Source organism: Stenella coeruleoalba (assembly GCF_951394435.1).
Source record: "Stenella coeruleoalba genome assembly, chromosome: 4".
Lineage (NCBI taxonomy): Eukaryota > Metazoa > Chordata > Mammalia > Artiodactyla > Delphinidae > Stenella > Stenella coeruleoalba.
Window position 1 is genome coordinate 7,287,375 of NC_137149.1, and position 21,493 is coordinate 7,308,867.

At 37.7% G+C, this 21,493-nt stretch overlaps 1 protein-coding gene across 1 annotated transcript in view; it reads left to right on the top strand.

Moving 5' to 3' along the window:
* The window catches only part of LOC307185936 (uncharacterized protein), a 693,527-nt gene extending 672,551 nt beyond the window's left edge, over positions 1 to 20,976 (top strand). The window contains exon 7 of the transcript XR_013828209.1: positions 20,867 to 20,976. The gene's annotated coding sequence lies outside the window, so the exon portion shown is untranslated. The remainder of the gene's footprint in view (positions 1 to 20,866) is intronic.
* The last annotated feature ends 517 nt before the right edge of the window (positions 20,977 to 21,493 follow it).

Genomic DNA, 21,493 nt, shown 5'->3' on the forward strand with positions numbered 1-21,493 from the left:
AAAAAAACAAACAACCCAATCCAAAAATGGGCAGAAGACCTAAATAGACATTTCTCCAAAGAAGATATACAGACTGCCAACAAACACATGAAAGAATGCTCAACATCATTAATCATTAGAGAAATGCAAATCAAAACTACAATGAGATATCATCTCACACCAGTCAGAATGGCCATCATCAATAAATCTAGAAACAATAAATGCTGGAGAGGGTGTGGAGAAAAGGGAACCCTCTTGCACTGCTGGTGGGAATGTGAATTGGTTCAGCCACTATGGAGAACAGTATGGAGGTTCCTTAAAAAACTACAAATAGAACTACCATATGACCCAGCAATCCCACTACTGGGCATATACCCTGAGAAAACCGAAATTCAAAAAGAGTCATGTACCAAAATGTTCATCGCAGCTCTATTTACAATAGCCCGGAGATGGAAACAACCTAAGTGCCCATCATCGGATGAATGGATAAAGAAGATGTGGCACATATATACAATGGAATATTACTCAGCCATAAAAAGAAACAAAATTGAGCTATTTGTAATGAGGTGGATAGACCTAGAGTCTGTCATACACAGTGAAGTAAGTCAGAAAGAAAAAGACAAATACAGTATGCTAACACATATATATGGAATTTAAGAAAAAAAAAAAAATGTCATGAAGAACCTAGGGGTAAGGCAGGAATAAAGACGCAGACCTCCTAGAGAACGGACTTGAGGTTATGGGGAGGGGGAAGGGTGAGCTGTGACGGGGCGAGAGAGAGTCATGGACATATACACACTAACAAACGTAGTAAGGTAGATAGCTAGTGGGAAGCAGCCGCATGGCACGGGGATATTGGCTCGGTGCTCTGTGACAGCCTGGAGGGGTGGGATAGGGAGGGTGGGAGGGAGGGAGACGCAAGAGGGAAGAGATATGGGAACATATGTATATGTATAACTGATTCACTTTGTTATAAAGCAGAAACTAACACACCATTGTAAAGTAATTATACCCCAATAAAGATGTTAAAAAAAAAAAAAAAAAAAAAAAAGAAAATCAGTGGTCCCATTTAATATGCATATTCTAGTCCCTTCCTTAATTCAGGGAAAATTTCTAGTGTTACTTCTTGGATTATTGCTTCTCCTTCATCCACTTTGTTGTCACTTTCTGGAGTTCTTAACATATGACATATACCAAATCACTGGAAGTGTTCTGATCTCCATAACTTTCCTTTCATAAGTATTTATCCCTTTTAAATGTCTGCTTTGCTTGGCAAAAATTCTTTGACTTAGTTTTCCAAAATGGGTTATTTAAATGTTTGTTTCATTTGCCTGGAATCTTGATAAACCAGATACTTGCTTTGGACTGAATATTAGAGCATTTTCATATCCTCTGTAACTACTTTTCCTTCATGCTCTTCTCAGATCCGTCAGATTAAAATGTTGAACAAACTGTATTTCTCTCCATTCACAGGATTGCAGGGCAATTGATTGGAGGGGAGTATATGAGAGAAAACATTTTTTTTTTTCTCTTTCAAGCTGCCCTATGCAAATACTGCACAATGGACCCGTACGTAGTCTCACTCTACTTGTACCTGCAACCTTTACAGCCAAAAGTCTTCACTGTACCAAATGTGTGGGTTGGGCTCATTCTCTAATGTCCAATGCTATTACAGACTTTTTTCCTAATATATATATAATATACTATATATCACATATATTATATATGGTATATAATATATAAGTATATGTATTTAGTAAAAAATGGAGTGTTCAAATATCTGTTCTTAAGTTATTTTTTGTTGAAACAAACTTCCAGACAAAAGAAAATATTGGAATATTAGTCTTCCCTAAATTATTTTCACTTATTTTTTTCCTGTGGTAAATTAAATACCCTGCTTTGGGCAAGTAGCCCTTCCCATATCTTTGTGAGGGATATCTTACAAAGATCGAATGGACCTCTATTCAAAATTTGTTTGAATATTGAGACTGATGACAGCACACATGCTAAGAAGGCATAAAAAAGTTATCACTTACACAAAGGGCCTTCTCTGGGACAGGTAGGAAAGCCCTCTAAACTGGGCTAAAATTGGCTTAAAAGAGTAGGAAAGGGAGACTGGCTTGGGGTTTTTATTGTGGATAAGGTGTGGAACTGGTATGAGAGCTCTCAAACTTCATGAATTTAAGGGAGCGTGCATGCAGGGTCTTATATACTTTGAATCTTCCATTGGCACCAAAGTAGGAAGCACCTGAGTTTTCTTTCAGCTTGTCCAGACGTGAGGCAGAAAGCAAAGATAGAGGGACGTCCCTTCAAAGCTGTCAGCAAGAATCAAAATATTAAGTGAGACTCCTTATTACATCCTTCCTGTGGCCGTTTCTACGTTATTCTTTAACAGTGCATCTGCCATGCAATACTGTTACTACCTACTTATTTGCCCTGAACTCTCTGTATATTCTAGGTCCCTTGATAGAAAGCGCTCTGCCTTGTTCACCATTTTAAACCCTGGACCTATCACAGTTCTCCACATCTGACCTTACTGAAAAAAATAGGGGACATTAAGTATACTTCTAACGCTTATTGCAATTGGCTAATTTATCTTTTGCTAAAACAGCAAATGGTGAATGCAGAAGAATTTTGTTGTACTCCTTATTTAAATTGTCCTTCTTTGATTTTGTCTTAACATTTTGGAACATTTTATGAATTGACAATGAAATAATGTTTTGGGGAGAATTGACAACGTTGGGTCAAACTGAATTTTCAGGAAGGCAAATCATATCAGATTTTTATAGGTATTAATAAACAACTTGACCCTTTTTTCCTTTCTTCCTTCCGTCCTTCCTCCCTTCCTTCCTTCCTTCTTGTATTCATCATCATTTCCTTTACTTCCCTATGACATTTATTTATTTTTCTGTTGTAGGCATTTTGAGAGTGACATTTCAGTAACCTACACAGCAATATTTTGTACCCCAATAATTTCACTTATCATGTGTTATAGCAAACTAAACAGAGAGTGCAATATAATAGTAATAATAACAGTAATAACAACAAAGAGTTATAGTCAGACAGCCTTGGGATTAAATACTGTCAGTGCTACCCTTAGCCATATGAATCTGGGTAGGTAGGCCATGGTTTCGTAATTGTCAAATGAAAAAAACACTGTCCTATAGGGTGGTAGAATTAATTAAATAAAATACTATACATAGACCAACCGATATTATGTTGGAATAATGTATGACGTATAAAGATGTATACTTTTAGGAGAGCATAGCTGTTCTCTTATTTCTTTAGTATATTTGGACTCAGTATTTTTGAAAGGAAAGATACTTCGGGTATCATCTAGCCTCCTGGTTATCAAATGTGGGTGCATAGAAAACATTTGTGGGTCTTGTGGTCCGTAATGGTGATATGGGATACATCCCGGAATCTGTATTTTTGTGAAGCTTTTCGAGCAATACGGAAGCATAGCTGATTTGAGGAACCACTGATCTTTGTACAGCCTGATCATTTTATACCTGAGGAACTGAGGACCAGGAGGCCATTTTCTCGGTGCTGTGGAGCTGAATTATGGCTGACCTCATCTTTGCCAGTTCAGGTCTTCGTCCACGGTGACACTTCCGCACGCACAGTTTACGAACAAGGGCCAGGAGGCTGCATGCATTTAAAGGAGTGTATCTGTGGAGAAGCGGTTCCTAAGACAGCCTTGATGACTGGATGGTAGCTGTGTATCCATGGCTAAGGGGGAGTCTCTAAAACAAGAATAATGTGCTTGGGCCTGGGTAGCAGAGCCCTGTGGCCTTGAGGCTTTAACCCATGTTTTTAGTCTGGTCATTTTTCAAAGACGATGATATTTAGGGGAAGGAAATGGATTGTTGTCTTGGATTCATCACTAAGAAATATAACCGCCCTCTGCTTAATTTTAAAGGCAAGATCATACTGAGAAGAGCAAATGGAATATAGATCTTTGTTTGAACTACAGAGCCGTTATTGATTGTTAGCATTTTATTCTGGAGACATCTTGATACATTTTTTGATGAGTGAAAAATAAGATCACTATTTTATAAGCCTTATAATTTCATATATGATCATCTTAATCTTATCCTCGCTCTTAGAATTGACCTTACTCTTATTGTTTAAGTGCACTGAGTGCATTTGCCTGAAAGTTATTACCACACCTTAGGAATCTTTTTTTTTCTCATATCTTCCCTTGATGTCAGAGTCTGGGATGCTCTGGGGCTTCTCATTGCTGATTTTGCTGTAAAATGACAGCTTGGTCACTTAAAATTGAAGGAAGATTTCAGTGAAAAAATTAAGGAATTATAAACCTAGAAATCTGATGACTAAAACATAAAATAATCTGCATTTAATTTTCCCATCAATGCCTTCACCAGAAACTTATACAGTGGTCTTCTTTGATAGAGAGATAATATTAGCAGTTAAAACTGCTATTTTAATTTTGAAATAAGTATACCATTTTCAGAACAAAAACATGACAACTGAATCAAGAGTATAGATAAAATAAGAGTGCATTGAAGTCAAAGACGTTTTGGATCCAATTTGGGTGGTGACCTTTTGATAGAAAAACACTCACATATCATACATAATATCTCCAGAAAGTAAGCCACAGTTTTCATAAATTCTAAGGCAGCTCATGTTCTTTTATAAATCTTAAAAGAAACCTTCTTGTCAGGTTCCTTTTTTTGATAGCCTGTCCAGCATTCAAGTACAAAACTACACAAACTACCATTTGTACCGAACGTTTCTAGTTTTTCTCTTTATTTTCATGTTAAGTAGTAGAGAATTTTAAAAAATTGGGGGATGTTTACAGAAGCTTTTGTAAATGGTCCTATGCTAATAGATACTATTAATACTTAATAGCTATATAATGCTTTCATCTGCAAATCCCAAAGGGATTTTTGAGTGTTACAATCTCCATTTTCTAAAAGACAAGAAAGAAAATTCTGAGATGACAAAAGTGTAGTTACCCCAAAGCTTTCCGAGCATGTAACTAATAATATACTGGAATTAGAATGGTTGGAAAGAAGACTGTCTACTTATGTCAAGAATTTGTTTTCATGAGAAGAATTGCCGCCTTTGGTTCCAGAGGGAGGAGAAGCTTGTCTTAGTGAGATTATTCGGTGTTGGTTTGATTTTATTCTTCTCTTTACATCTCCTCTTTCAGGCAAACTGTATCTGCATTTTTTTTTCACTCATGGTTCCCCTTAACCCACTATTGGATATTGGAGCTCACTTTCCAAAAAAGGTGGATGAGAAATGATTGTATCTATTATTTACTAGCAAAACAGACAAAAAACTCCACTTATGTCACCTGTAGTCATTGTGCTATGGATGTTAATGGTTATATCCCAGGTTTAAACAATTTCAAGAGTTGAAACAATTTCAAGCAGCAGACACTGGATAAGAAAACACTTTTGAGCTGCAAGCTTTTTCCTTCATCTCTGAATTGTCTTTATCTTTCTGTTGAAAGCAACATTGATTAAGAAAATTGTCCATACAAGTCAATCCAGAGACTATATTTTCTTTATTTCTCTCCATTATATTGAAACAGTTCTACCGTTATCTGTACTATTTACTATACTATTCTTTTTAAAGGACAACATGATTTAAGACAAATAAAAGGTAGATGGCAAGACAAGTTATTCAGTTATTAACTATTTTTACTGTGTCCTTACTGTTGTAGGAGACTTGCAAAATGGAGAGTTATTTTTACTTCTGCAATCTCTACGATTCTGATTTGGGGTCCACTTTCTTCAGGCAGCCTTTAACATCTGTCATGTTTCAGGGCAGAAAATGAGACGTCAAAAGGCACTTCAGAGACACTCTATCCCCCTGAGGCCTCTCTTGGGTTAGAAGATAAAGACACTAGAGAGAAAAGGCAGAGAGGGTGGTTAAGAGCAGGAGGTTGCAGAGGGCTAATCCGAAATGATAGAATTTACGGAGACCGAGAGGTAAGTGGGTTTTAGGACTGTTTTCTCTGTGTCCTTATTTGTTTCAGAGTAGCAAATGGATGTCCGGCTCACCTGGTTGTGCTTATGTGCCTGAAGCATGTCTGTGCATATAAGAACCAGAGAAATTAACTGAGAGAGTCTGTGGCGGGAGTCTCCCCTCTGTCAGGAGCCCTGTTGTGAGGGCCTCTCAGCTCATCCAGGGCGCCTGCGGGCCCCAGATAGAAAAGGACTCCACTAGGTGGACTCCACCGCGTAGAAGAAGGAGCAACATGGATGTGGACCACAATGCAAGAGGGCTTGGGTCTACTACTATGCTTTGGCAATACATAAACCCTCCAAATTTTCATCTGATCCTGAGATGGGGAGGAGACCCTAATACATAAAGGAAATTGAATTTTCACTAGTAGCAGGTTGAGTTGGACCAAACTGAGAACCTGAATTAGGAAAAAGAATATGAAGTTTATCTTTGCAGAAAAGGCATGTGGGAAAAGGTGTAATTAGTAAAAAATATAGGCATTTTTGGAATTAAGATGCATTTGAAATCCAAACTTAAAGTTCTGAGAAAGAATGGCTTATCTAAATTATTTATTTAAATGGAAAGAGAATTTATTTTAGCATGGTTTCCTGCCCTTAATTTACCTTTCATATTCCAGAGATGAATCATTTCTTACAACAAATTTATTTTTAAAGAGGTACACTTGAGATTTTCTTTTGAGTTAAGTAATAACAAAAACTCCAGCTACATAAAAATCAGTAATATTTCTGGACTTCTGTAACCAGAACGTTTGCAATAATCAAACACATGGTGTTTTTAGTTTTGCTGGAGAAGGTCCAGGTCTCCAAAATAAATGATAAATAAATAAATAATTTTTACTAATGCCTGAAATGCTTTTTTTTTAATTTATTTTATTTATTTATTATTTTTGGCTGCGTTGGGCCTTCGTTGCTGCACGTGGGCTTTTCTCTAGTTGCGGTGAGTGGGGGCTACTCTTCGTTGCAGTGAGAGGGCTTCTCATTGCGGTGTCTTCTCGTTGCGGAGCACAGGCTCTAGGCGCCTGGGCTTCAGTAGTTGTGGCATGCAGGTTCAGTAGTTGTGGCGCATGGGCCCAGTTGCTCCGCAGCATGTGGGATGCTCCCGGACCAGGTCTCGAACCCATGTCCCCTGCATTGGCAGGCGGACTCCCAACCACAGTGCCACCAGGGAAGCCCCTGAAATGCTTTTAATGAAATAGAAATGTCATTTTATTTTACATCCAAAAAAATAAAATTATACATACATTAAACACAGATACATTAAATATATATATACAAATAATATGTGTGTGTGTCTGTGTGTGTGTATAAAGGATATTTAACTTAATCCACAAAATCCTGAAAATCACAGAGCCATTTAACCTCGAGAGCACAGTTAATTGGGGGAAAGGAGTTGGGGGGGAAAAGCTGAATTTAACATGAAAAAATAGAACTACTTGTTAATTTATCTTAAATCATTCTATTACATTAAAATATGTCTTCCTTAAGGCTCTGACATCAATGTTGTCATTTAAAATTGTATTTTAATAGTGGAGTCCCCAAATCATATTCAGCAATTCTTACTTGCCTGCAGATACAGGCCACTCTGTTGCATAATAGTGGCTTTGTTTTATCCATATACAACAGTATGGACTTACAGCAGCATTTTGCCTGGGTAGGGTGTAGTGAAAAGGAAATAATCTTTTAAAAATCAATTAAAAGTTGTTTTCTTTGTGACTACTGCTTACCAATCTATTTTATGTTAATGAGGAAGCTACCAATCAAAAACAGAGTAGAAAATTATGTTATGCTACTGGTAATTTCTAATAAGTAATAATATTTATTCAGTGTTTACTATAAGCCAGACTTCCTCCTAGAGACTTACAATCTCATGTAATACAGACAAGAACTCTTAGATGGAAATGCTATGGTTATTCCAGTTTTTCCATCTGAAGAAACAGAGTTACAGAGAGCTCAAGTAACTGGCTGAAGATCGCACAGCTGGTACAGGGTAGATCAGGAATCAAACTCAAGGCAACTTGCCTCCAGAGCACATTCCCTTGAGACTACGCCACAGGGCTCTGCTAAGGTAGAAATCGCTTACATTTAATGAGGCCTCTTGATGTACCAGACGTTTTGCTGTGCCCTTTAAATCGTTACACCATTTACTACTGAAAACACAACTGTGAGACAGAACCATTATTATTCACATTTCAAATATTAGAAAAAATTAAAGACAGTAAGTAACTTGTCTAAGTAAGCATGAAAATAAATGTGGATGAAGAATGTAAACTCAGTTTTTTCTCAGAATCTGAAGCGTGGGAAGTGTTGTCCCACAGACGTGTGCACATAACATTTTCATCACTGTTTTATTGCCAAGGACTTTGGGTAATAACTTTGTACTTCTGTCTCATTTTGAATGGCCTGAGTCATTAAAAATGTCTATTTTTGTAACTAGGGAAAAATAACATCCTTAGTTAGCACCAAGAATCTTTTAAATAGGTGATGTCTTTAAAATGTTGGTATCCACTGACTTAGTTATTTTTGAATTGGAAATCTGATTGTAAACACAGAAGTGGTTTTATAAATGAAATCTATTTATTGCATAACGATATAGCGATTCCAGCAAAAATTAATAACAACCTAAATACTAAGCAATAAAGAAAGAGTTGAGTAAACTGCAATCTTTATTCTTGGTGGAAAATCATGCATTCATTAAAATATTTCCTAAGAATAGGCAATAACATGGGAAACACTCATGGAGATACATTCAGAATAAAATTTGGATATAAACTCTTTCATATGGTAATGTTAAAACTATGTTTAGTGATTTTTCTTGCTCTCTCACTCTTTTTTTACTCTTGTGATTTTTTTTTTTTCCTTTTCAAGTATTTTTGTGGGAAGTTGGAAAAGATCTGAGGAACTGAGCTGGTGTGATAATAGCGTCAGAATGCACAGTTATTCATTTCATTGTGCTCAGGAACTGACCTGAAATTAGAAGTATGTGCTTTTTCTGGCTTATGTGGTATCCAAATAGTTAATTTCCAAGGCTGTACCATTTAAGGTCATTTAGTAAAGATGGTCGAGGCCATCAGCAGAAAGCAGTGATGTTATTTATGTTAGAATGGGATTGCCTGAGAACAGGATGAATAGGATACTTAACTTCGATCATCAGTGCTGAAGTGCACTTTTCTCAGCTGGCTGTAGAGAAAGCAGAAGAAACCTACTCCGATTGCTTTAATTTGATTAATCTGGGTATTCCAACAGATACACTGGGCCCCTAATCCATTTGCTTTGGGGATCAGTATGATAGCTTCCCATGGAGAGTATGATAGCAGGCTATAAACTAAGAATGCGTAAGAGCATGTCGGGCAAGCCAAGCCCAGATGGCACGCTCAGGGATAAGTGGAATTTGGACTCTAGGTGTACGTTTCCAGATCTAGGTTTGCATATGCCTTTTTCAGGATAATTAGCCTTCAGCACACAAAACGCTATTTGCAGTGTTTAGAATAAACAATTAGTGTCTTCGGTGGCCTGTATAAGGAGTTGGGGGGGGGAAGCAGAGGAACCTGCAAACCTGAAATTGAGCCAAGTTGGTGTGGGATCAAATCCTGAGTGCCCTACTTATTATCTGTGCCGTCTTGAGGAATTTACTCAACTACCCTAAATTCCAGTTCCTCATCTATAAAATTGAGTTAGTCATGGAGCCTGGCTCATGAGATTGCTGGGAGGGTAAATTAGGTGTGGACTTTTCTGCACAGTGTTCCACACGCAATATATTATTGCCATGACCATTATTAGTAGCAATGTTACAGCCAAAACTCCATGGGGCAAGACATGAGTGCTAAGCAATGACTCCATACACTTTCCAGATACGGAAAAAAGTTTGGGTCATCTCCAGAGTAGGAACTTTCTGTTTTGAAAGAGTAAAGCTGAGAGTAGGAAACTAGAGTACAGAGCGAAGAATTAAGTACAACTCTGGGAGAAGTCAGAAAAAGAAGGACATTTCTTGACACCTTGAGTCTTCTGTTAGGGTGAAAGCTTGCTCATAGGGGGAAAAAAAATAAAAGAAAATCCCAAGTTGCACTTCAGCTTCTCTATCTTGAGGGTGAATGGTATGGAGGACTTCTTTAGGCTGTAGCAAACACCAAGGAAACTAATTTAGAGGAAGAACTTGAATCAGAAGAGAATTATGGACTGTAAAGTTCAGATTTGGAGATAAAGGAGATGAAGTGAATTGTAGTTTAGAGGATAAATTGAAAATTAAAGTGCCAGGGGTGATGATAAATATTTAAGAAGCAAAGAGACCTGAAAAGGTACCACATACCAGAAGCCTATGAACTGACTTCTTTTATGTACTGTTGTTTCAGTTAATATACTTGTGGATATTTTTTCCTTTAATATCCTTAGAATTACTTAACAATTTTGAGTAAAGTTTCCTCCCTTGCACAAACTTTTTTTCATCTAAATGAATTAAGCAAACATTAGCCAAAGCTAGACTGTAGTTTATTTGTTTGAGAAATTGATGATTAATTTAAACAAATAGATGAAGTGGTCTATGCTTCATGTTCCATACGAGACAAAGGGCTTCCCAATGAGGCTTGCAGAGCCCTGAGCTACCACCTGGCAAGAAGGCAACTCTACCTTTGCTTTTATCACCCATGCCTCCACCCCACTCCCAAATATTTGTTCTTATATTGACTTTAGGGGTACAGGTTGGACATCCTCTCCTCACGCATGACAATGGCATCCAAGTTCTCATTATATCATGTTGTTCTGTACTTGCCTTCCTCTGGTAACATTTCATTTTATTGTGATATTAGGGTCAGTCATGATGTCAGTCTATTCATTATTAGAAAGTCCATCATCAAAAAAGTTTTTTTTTTTTTTTTTTTTGCGGTACGCGGGCCTCTCACTGTTGGGGCCTCTCCTGTTGCGGAGCACAGGCTCCGGACGCACAGGCTCAGCGGCCATGGCTCACGGGCCCAGCCGCTCCACAGCATGTGGGATCTTCCCGGACCGGGGCATGAACCCGTGTCCCCTGCATCGGCAGGTGGACTCTCAACCACTGTGCCACCAGGGAAGCCCCATCATCAAAATTTTGCTGAATGATTTTACTAGCTGTTGAAGGTCATTACCTAAATCCATTATTTTATTCTATTATAAGAGTTTTGATAACAGTAAAAAGATATTATATTTCCTTTTACCTGGGAGGTTTGTACTCCTTTTATTTTCTTCTTTTTATTTTTGATTTCCCTGTGATACTATATTTAAGTGCTGGAGTCCATAGAGATTGCTTTTACTTTTCTATTCTGGGGCCATTTTGCCTACTACAAAACCTTGAATTTGTATATTGCTATGATTTCCTGGTCCCCTAAACCATGTATTCAGGGGTATAGACATTATCATTTGTATTTAGAAAATTTATTTAATGAGCATGTACTACTAATAGACTAAGGGGAAAAAAAGTATTTTTAGAAACTGGGTAACAGAAACAGAGTAGATCTAGTGCAAACTACTATTGGTAAATAATTAAATATGCCTCCCGTATAAAATCCAAGGAGACCCTTTACTTATAATGATAGTTTGGGGACACATTGATGTATTTTATATAAGTTAGCCTACTTACTAGTACTCTTATGATGAAGGTTTTTTTATGCTATCTTAAATAAAAGAGATGGCCCTCAAGAGAAGTACACTATAATTCCTATGGCCCAAAATATAGCATAATAAAATATTATCATCCCTGCTTCAATTATGATAAAGGTTTTCAATAAACTTTTGACAGTTTTGAAGGCCTGACTCTCTATAACGTCATTATCGAGCAATTGGAATTATGAATCCTCTGTGAGAGCTTTGTCTCTAACCTCCAAACCCAAATTGCTATTTTGCAGATTATTTTTAGATGGCATATTTTACTTAACTGGAATACTCACAGTGCAGACTTCTAACAGCCTCTTCTAGGGAACTACTATCGAGGACCCATGGAAGGGTAACACCGTGATTATATTATGTTACGGAAAGTAAAGCATGGTTTCCAACACAAATGCTAACTTGACACAAGTGAGCGTTCTTGGCATTGGTTTTCAAAAAAGAGGAACTCTCCATGTTAGATTACCTTCTGATAAATGCAGACTATAAATATCTGCTGCAGAGAGTTAATTTCATGGTTTGCAATTTTTAAGTACAGGTTATATTTATTCCACAACAGGAAAAAGGTTTAAGTTCCCTTAGAATTAAATGTCAGAATTGCCACAGCAGTGCAAATTGACTAAAATCAAATGATCCTAAATATATCATCTTTAAAAATTTCAAACCTAGATGCCCCAGGATGGAGCAGTATTTGAAATATTGTTTTCACCATGCCATAACTAAAAAGTTCAATTCAGTTCTGCAAATATCTACTTAGTAACTTCTATGTGCAAAAAAAATGGGAAAGCATGAATGACACAGATTGTGATTTTATTAATAATAAATAAAACCACTTGTGCTCTGTTACAAGTGAAAATTTCAAACATACACTAAGCATAAGCCAGTGAAAGAAAGCCACAAAGCTCTCTGAAGATAAGAGGTGGGATTGTTTAGAAGGGGCATTGTGGCAACCTAGGAAGGCATTGATCATTTCTAATGGGTTGGAGGGAGAGGGGCAATTGCTTGTCCACTCTGTTGAACTGTTGACTACAACCAAGTTTGGCCTGCAGCCCCAGCATGACAAGATCTAATTGTTCAATGGTATTGAAATCCCTATTTTTAGATAAATTATTGGCTCCCTTAAGAAACCTTGTATTCTAGCCAAACAAAATACTTTTTTAGAACCTCTGCACTAAACTCTTAGACACATATGTGATAGCTACTTCACATTCTTTGATACACCAGTTTCCCCAATGACACTAGTGGGAAAAGGAAGCAAATGCCTATTATTATTAATTTAAACAATTGTATTTAAATGTAAATTTCTTGTCTAGGAAACAAAAATATAAGACGGTCAGTATCCCTGACCGTCCCCTTCGCCTCCACATACTGGGCACCCTGAGGTCTTCAGCACATTTTGACATTCATCCTTCCTCAATCCACTTTGGCTTTTTTTAAAAGTGTATGGAATTTTACTTTCAGATTTTTATTTTCATTGCTATGAATATTGGCTTTTTATATTTCAAAAATTAATTTTAACGACAGCATTAAATCTCAGTAAGCAATATCAAAACCTGTTACAATTAAAAAGTTGTGTCATATTTCTTACCATTCTTTCCTGAATACCACAACTTTCCCTTTCTATGTCCCTGCCTTTTCAAATAATACAGTTCTTTCCTTTTCCTTAAAGGAGAAAAACATTAATAATTTGAATTATTCAAAAATCCTGTTAACTCCAGCCATCGTGAGCTTTCATTAGAGTGACTGGTTGAAATGGCGATGCAAATCCACAACTCAAATAGTATCAGTGTGTTAACAATTATAACTTTTAGTTTCAGTTCTGTGTTTAGATCGGATGTACTTGGGTCTTTTTCTTAACCCTTTGGCTAATATGAGCCAACAATGGAAGGTATTGAGAACTAGTTCCACTTGCTAGAAGACTTTTACTCACTGTTGAATTTTGAGTTCAAATTTCCTCTCTGCAGAATAGAAGCCTTCCACATGAAAAACAAACCCATCAAAAGACTGGATGATTGAACATCATTCCCTTCCCTGCTTTGCAATGAATATAAACTGACTCTGTTTCAGTTTATGCACCTACTCATTTTCTACTTTAGAGCAGCTTTTATGCTAAGAAAATGTCTGAAGAACTCCTTTCTCCTGGGAAGAAAAATGTGTTATATGTCAAAGCTGCAATTGTTAAAAGACTGTAATATTTTCAAAGGCTGGGAATCAAGGTCAAATCAAAAGGCTAAGTCCCTTTAGTTTCTTGCATATATTGTTTCTATTTCTCTTTTCTCTATTATAATCATGTCTGTTTGCTAAAAGGTTATGCAAAATAAATTAGGCTTTTAGAGCACTGACAGCTCAGCCATAGAGAAATTCTTTCCTCAATTTTTTTTTTTTGCACTTTATACGTGAACACCTGCTACACTTCTAATGAGCTTTGAATTATACTTTACCCCATGTAACAAGAATGGATATTGCTCTTTAGTTATAATCAAAGAAAATATCAGGATGACTTGTTTCTAAGAGCAACAGCTTGACAAAAAAATGATACTTCCTCTAGTAACAATATAGATAGATAGGTCCAGCACTGATAGATGGAAAATATGATTCATACTACATTGAGAGTTATCAATCTTTTAAATTTTCTTGTCTTCTCTGATTTAGGAGGAATTTGTCATTGCTCTGTGGCTATGCCTAGATTATTTTCTTTTGTTCTTATCTTTGTTCTTTCAGTCTCCTTGCTTCTTATAGGCCAAAGGAAAAACAAAATTTCCATTATGCTTTTATTTCCCTCTGACACATTAAAATGGATAGACTTTAAACAAGATTCCAAGAGCTTCTTGAAATACCAAAATATGATGTCATACATATTTCTTTTTCGAATTCTATTTTCCCCTATAATTTGGTTCACTTTTAAATACTTAACCCTATTTAAGTGAGCTTTAGTCATTGTCAGATTTTCTTTTAAAGGAGTTTAATGTACAACAGAAAAGCAAAGCATTAACAATGAACGTTAGCAGTTTGGCTCTGTACCATACTCACATGAGAGGTCTTAGACATCATGGCCAACCAGAATTAATTTCTTTTCCCCAGTGGTACCAATTTAATGCCACCGACAGAGAAGTGAGGTGGTTGAGTGGAAGAGAGGACTATTGTGGAAGTAAATAAGATATAATATAGTGGAGACAGAAAACGGGGCCATGGCAGAGAGACCCTGGCATGAAGATTTTGTCCGATGTCCCAGTCAAGCACTGAGAAATGCAGGATAATACAATGGAAGAGTTGTGGCCACAGGGGTCACCACCAGAGTCCGCAAAGCACAAGGAGGTTCTCTGTTGGGAGGCATGCCTACCTGTTTCTTGCCATTAGGTGGAGTCATGGGGTGAAGATGTGTCCATAACATTTCCTTGATAGGTACATTTGGATTCATTGTTTTGTAAGTTTTTCCCTCTACACTGAGAAGTAGGGCTGACCTCCGTGTGACTACTCTGTTTTTAAAACGCCTTTTTCATATGGAGTTGAAATGTAACACAAAAGGAAAGATGAGGAGAAAACAATAGAATGGAACAGGAAAGAGACTATGGAGATTAGAGAAGAAAGATGAAGAAGAGAAAATAAAGAAGCAAGGTAGGAATATTTTAGCATATTTTCCCATGCCGTTTTAATCCCCATAAGATTTGGAGAGCAATGCACTGCTTAATTGGAAAAATAGTCAACATAGAAAATTCCATAACTTCAACTTTCAAATTGCTCTTTTTTTTTTTGTGGTATGCGGGCCTCTCGCTGCTGTGGCCTCTCCCGCCGCGGAGCACAGGCTCCGGACGCACAGGCTCAGCGGCCATGACTCACGGGCCCAGCCGCTCTGCGGCATGTGGGATCTTCCTTGACCCGGGCATGAACCCGTGTCCCTTGCATTGGCAGGCGGACTCTCAACCACTGCGCCACCAGGGAAGCCCAAATTTTTCATTTTTATAAATATTCTTTTAAAGTTTTTGAATTAATACAAATACAATAAATATCTTTTCTTTCTTCATGTGTTCCCTAAAATAATATGCCTTTGTCTGTATAAGCACACATTACTATACTCTCCTTTTCAAAAAAAGAAATTTAAATGTCTCATTAAAAAGCAGCAGAAGAAATGTACTTTTCCTCTTATCACCAGTAACAAAAAACTTCAAAAACTGTTTGGTTCCAAAGCTCCTCAATATGAAAGCTATCTATTTATACTAATTATTCAAGCCTTGAGAGACTGAAAACTAGAGATAAAATTCTCATGAGAATAAACAAACTCTGTACATTACATATGATATTTCCTAAAATTCACCGCTTCCATTCAGAGTAGCTTCAGAAAGAATATCATGTTGGCATTTTAATTTAGCTAATAACAATAACTGTTTACAATACAATAATAGTATATTTACAGAGATATTTTTCTTTAAATAGGCTATAATTACATTATAAAGTATGCAAAAAATGTCCTTCGAGCATCCTTGCTCATTTTCTCTGAAAGTAACAGAATAGAATACAAAATACTGGAACTACTATTTGGTTTTTCATGTGACTTTGAAAAAGCCCAGAGATAAAATGTATTAAATCCAGTGAACGTGTTCTGCTATATTCTGTAAGACATTTTCCAATTCAGGGAAGTTTTTATGATGTTATCTTACCTTGCTTCTTTCCATTATATCTGTCTCCATGTTCATTAAGTGGCACTCAGTGTTCCCAAAGTGGTAAAGCAGAAGATCGAACACAACTCTTTATCAAGTATCCACTTATATTTAACTGTGTCTATGTAAAACTTAAAATCCCACATAATTTGACTCTAGGTCTTGTCTTAATTAAAATATAATAATGTTAGACTTCACTCAGTTATTTAATTGAATCTTTACTATGTACCAACTTAAAAAAGATTCTTTACTATTTAAGTGTAAGCTTGGGAAGTCATCAAACAATTAAATTTGGAAAACAATCTTTTGTGTAATTAGAAATATCTCCTTTCATGTCATGCATGAAGAACTCGTTTATTTAAAAAGTTTATTAAACATTGGATATGACTTGTGTGTCTGAGTGTTAGGAGAGGGCATTTTAAGTGGAGGTAAAAGTAAACGGCAACTAGAAAGTAAGAGGCCATCATTTGATATTATTGGAACTTATTGAACAAATGGCAGAATTACAAGATTAAGCAGATTTAGTGGACATAAAGATTGAAAATGAGAGAAAAGAATGCCTGTTTTGATCAGTATTGAACCCTGAGTTCCAGAAGACTTCCTAAACATTGGCTATGACTGACTCATATTTGTTGAATTACTAAATGGAGGTAGATGATTAGAAAGAGCAGTATCCATTATTCTACCTAATTTCTCTGTTAATTCTAAGCTGTACAGGCCTGCTTGAGTTATGCTTTATTAAAGTTTTCATGTTTCTAAGTTATTTTTGCAAAAAAGTGCTGACAACGTTCCAACTGTAGTCTTTCTCACTCCTTTTAATATTATACAAACTAATCTCAGTCCCCATATTGGAGAAACCAACTTCTAACAACAGCTTCTCTCTCCTTTCCCACCCTCCCACCCAACTTACCTCCGTAACTGCATCTTGATTGGTAACATATATAGACCCACAAAATAATAACTTTGAATCTTAGCTCCAGTATCCCTGTAGTTTTCTGAGCAGTACTCATTAATAGAGTTAACAGGTATACATGAAACTCTCCTGGACTCTGAGGCCTAGATGGTGTTGCAGAAAAAGAGGGACAAAAGCTACCCCAGGCTGATTTATGGTGGATCACCTTAAAACCTCCTGCACCTGACATTAGTCTGAACTAATGAACCCAAATTAGTGATTGTTTAGTTAACAAATGGACCCTGGCAGAAATACCCATGTAGGTAGGTTTAGGGACCCCAGAAATGTATATAATGATTTGTAAGACAAAAGGAACAAAGTGAAGACACATTGGAAGAGACCCTTCATCGAAGTGTTTAACTTTTTAGATGCTTCTTCTTAAGAAGAAGGAAATGTCATATTAGATACACAATTTTATTTATTCTTTAATTACCTTCAACCTTTTTACACAATCAGGTAAACTCATATATGTCTGTATGGTTTGAAAATTACAGAGATGGGGTTAACATAAGAGTTATTATCCCTCATTCATTCCCTCAACTTGCCCCTGTGCCACATGATCATATTTTGGCATGCAAACAGATTCACATTATCATATTTTCTTTTGCCCAATAGTTGTCATGTTGCTCCCACATTCCTCTCTTGTTTCTTAACACATTTCAGTCAGTAGATAGAGACTTCCATGCTCTTTGTGTCAAGTGTAGAACATTCCAGGAGAATGGGGGGAAAATGAGAAGTATTTTCTTCGCTTTTGGACTTTGATGGTATAGAGCCTCTGTGAGAAACAAAGTTTTCATCTCCACAGAAAACAAAGATTCAGGAGAATTCAAGTGAGGTGTGAGCAGAGTTTCTCACTTCTAACCCCTCCCTATGTGGGGGATTAGAGGCTCAGAGAGGAAGAAGAAAGAGCTAAGATGCTGGCTGGAGCCCTGAACCCTGACTTCAAATGCATCATCATGGGAAAGAGAATGGATACAAAAATCCCACATGGATTCGGCGGAGTCTGAATTCAGAGAGACCTTTAACTCCTTTTCTTTTTAAATTTCAAGGAAGCCCAGAACAGATTCCAAACAGAAAATTTTGCAAGATGAGATGACAGGTTGTAGGACCCTTGGAGAACTACCCCATGCCCTGCATGATCAAGGGCAGTAGGACAATTCTGATGGCACCTAGAACAGCCTGGAAGTGGTGAAGTACCATAGGTGTCGCCAGGAATTTCTCATGTCTCCATCATGATGGAGAGGCGACAGAATGATCACATGCACTAGAGAGGACAATACAGTTTGGCTCAATGGGAGTCAAACAGAGAGGCAAAAATGATGACTATTGTGCAAAATTAATGACTGCTGGCTTCCTTAGCAGATTGCAGATTACCACTAGAAGCAAAAGCTCTCATCAGCTATCAGGGTGTATTGTTAATGGCTTAGATCAGATGGCAACCCCTAATCCCTTCAGGGGAACACTAGTCCTACAGGAATGGGGGAAACTTAAATCATCTGAGATTAATTTTCCTTCACCCTGTAGAATGGATGCTCATACTAGAAAGCCCGTTGAGTTATAGAAAATATAAAATTACCTTTATTGCACTCCTGAATTGTGTGATTAAATTCAGACTCAGAATCCACGGCTCTCCAGAATCAGCTTCATGTTCCCCAAGATGGCACAGAGAAGAGGTGAGTCCTCGGAGGTGTGGGTGTAACTGGGAGGAACATGGGCTGCACACAGGCAGCTGCCAGTGGACGACTTAGAGAGAGCTCAGAATAGACCCCAACTTTCAATCTATTCAATGGGAAGGGGAATTTCTGAAGATCTGCTTTTGAACCTTTCAGACGGGTGGGTGGGGTAAATACTTAACGTTACTAACAACACTGTTTACCTTTATAAAGACACATTTATACTGTATTAACGGTTAAAAGAGATCATATATGGGCTTCCCTGGTGGCGCAGTGGTTGAGAGTCCGCCTGCCGATGCAGGGGACACAGGTTCGTGCCCCAGTCCGGGAGGATCCCACATGCCGCGGAGCGGCTGGGCCCGTGAGCCATGGCCGCTGAGGCTGCGCGTCCGGAGCCTGTGCTCCGCAACGGGAGAGGCCACAGCAGTGAGAGGCCCGCGTACCGCAAAAAAAAAAAAAAAAAAAAAAAATAGAGATCATATACGTAAAGTACTTAGATTAGTTCCCTGCTGCGATGGTTAATCCTATATGTAAACTTGGCTGGGCTACGGGATGCCCAGATAGCTGGTAAAACGTTATTTCTGGGTATGTCTTTGAGGGTGTTTCTGGAAGAAATTAGCATTGGATTCAGTAGACTGAGTAAGGAGATCGGCCCTCCTGAGTGTGAGTGAGCCTCATCCAGTTCTTTGAGGGCCCGGATAGAAAAGAAAGGCGAAAGAAGAATGAATTCTGTCTCTTCTTGAGCTGGGATGCCTATCTTTTCTCGCCCTTGGACATCAGAAGTCCTGGTTCTTGGGCGTTTGGACTCAGAATGAATTATACCACCAGCTCTCCTGGTTCTTCAGTTTGCGGAATGCAGATTGTGGGACTTCTTGTCCTCAATAATCATGTAAACCATTTCCTATAATAAATGTCTATGTGTACACACACACACACACACACACACACACACACACAGATATTTAGGTTTGGCCAAAAAGTTCGTTCGGGTTTTTAGTAGGGCGTTATGAAAACCCCGAACGAACTTTTTGGCCAATCCATCTATATCTCTCACTATATATAGATCTATATCTGTATCTATCTATCTATCATCTATCTATCTATGGAGAGGCAGTGTGTGTATTGGTTCTGTTTCTTATGGGAACCCTAATACACCTGCATATAAGCAGGTGTACACATTCTCTCAGTTTCCCTTGTAATTTCCTTCAGTGATGGCTCTAAAGTTGAGCAAAAAGCTTTGTATTTTTGTTTTCTTTTGGGAAGGAAAATGAGAAAAGGCAATTGAGGGATCAGTAAGTCAACCTAAGAATTTTAATTTTAAAGTAGTAACTTTAAAAAATAGCTAAAAAGGCAGAATCCATTGCAGAAAACCAACCAAATGTGTATAAAATGCACATATAGTTTATTTTACATATTTCCATTTTTATGTAAGAGAATGTGTTTACTAATCATTCTCATTTGCCTGATCATTGAGCTGTTCATTCATTTTAAACTGTTCTGCATTTCCCTCTGCAAGAAATTCTGAGTGGGTAATTTTGATTAGTAGCTCTTTCTACATACACATCTTTTTCTTATTTTCAACTGTTACAGTTTTACTTTTTATTTTAATATGGCATTTCATTTTATGACTTGAGATTTAGACTAATGTCTTTGATGTGAGTCATTAATGCAGAGATTTGATCATTTTACAGTGACAAAGGTATGAAAATACATTCATTGATTCCTTTAATAAGAAATGTCATGCCACAGGGATTTAATAAGTAATCGTACAGGAGAAAATGAAGGTGTGTCTTTGTTAAGTAAAAGCAACAAGTCATGTAATTTTTATCTTTGTGAAGAAATAGGTTTTCTTGGAGATAATAGTATAAGAAATATTTAGAAGAAAAGATTTTTGAAGAAAGTGATGGGTGAAATGGGTAGTCTCTGGCACACAGTATGGCTCCACCATAGCACCCGGCAATCTTGCTCTCTCCACAGGGACCACGTAGGGAAGACTCACTCAACGATGGGCTGAACCAAGGCTGGGTCGAATGTGCCGTGATTCTCCCGGGAACATGGTGAGATAGAGGCTGTCACAAGGCTCCTATTGCAGGAGTCTGTTAGGAAGCAGTCTCTCATCTGCCTCCCTAGTTCCATCAGGACTGAGTTCCATGTCGCCCTCATTTGGGTACAGCTGCAGACTGTAAACTGCTTGACGGGGGTTTAGAGTGGGCTCCCTAAAGACAGAGCCTCCACTCTCATGTTTTCTATCATCTGGCTCCTTGTGTTTGCTGTGGGCTGTTGAACTAGGGATGTGGGGAGCTGATATCACTGACCATGGTTTTCCTGTCTGTGAAAGGAATAAATTTGCCAACTCCATTTGGGCTCCTTGTCGCCATTTCAGACGAATCTCTCGAAGTACCGCAAGCCTTCCTGACAGCTGCCAACGGGCTGCTGCTTAGGGATTGATGGACTGCTTTGACTGACACAGAGACTGTGACTAATAATAAGCTGCTATCCTGTGTAGATTGTAGAACCCCTCTCTTCATCAGTAGTAATCTTTAGTTATTTTCATATGTTTCCCTCTGTGTATTTCTTCCTTTCTTCAAGCACATGATGTTCTGT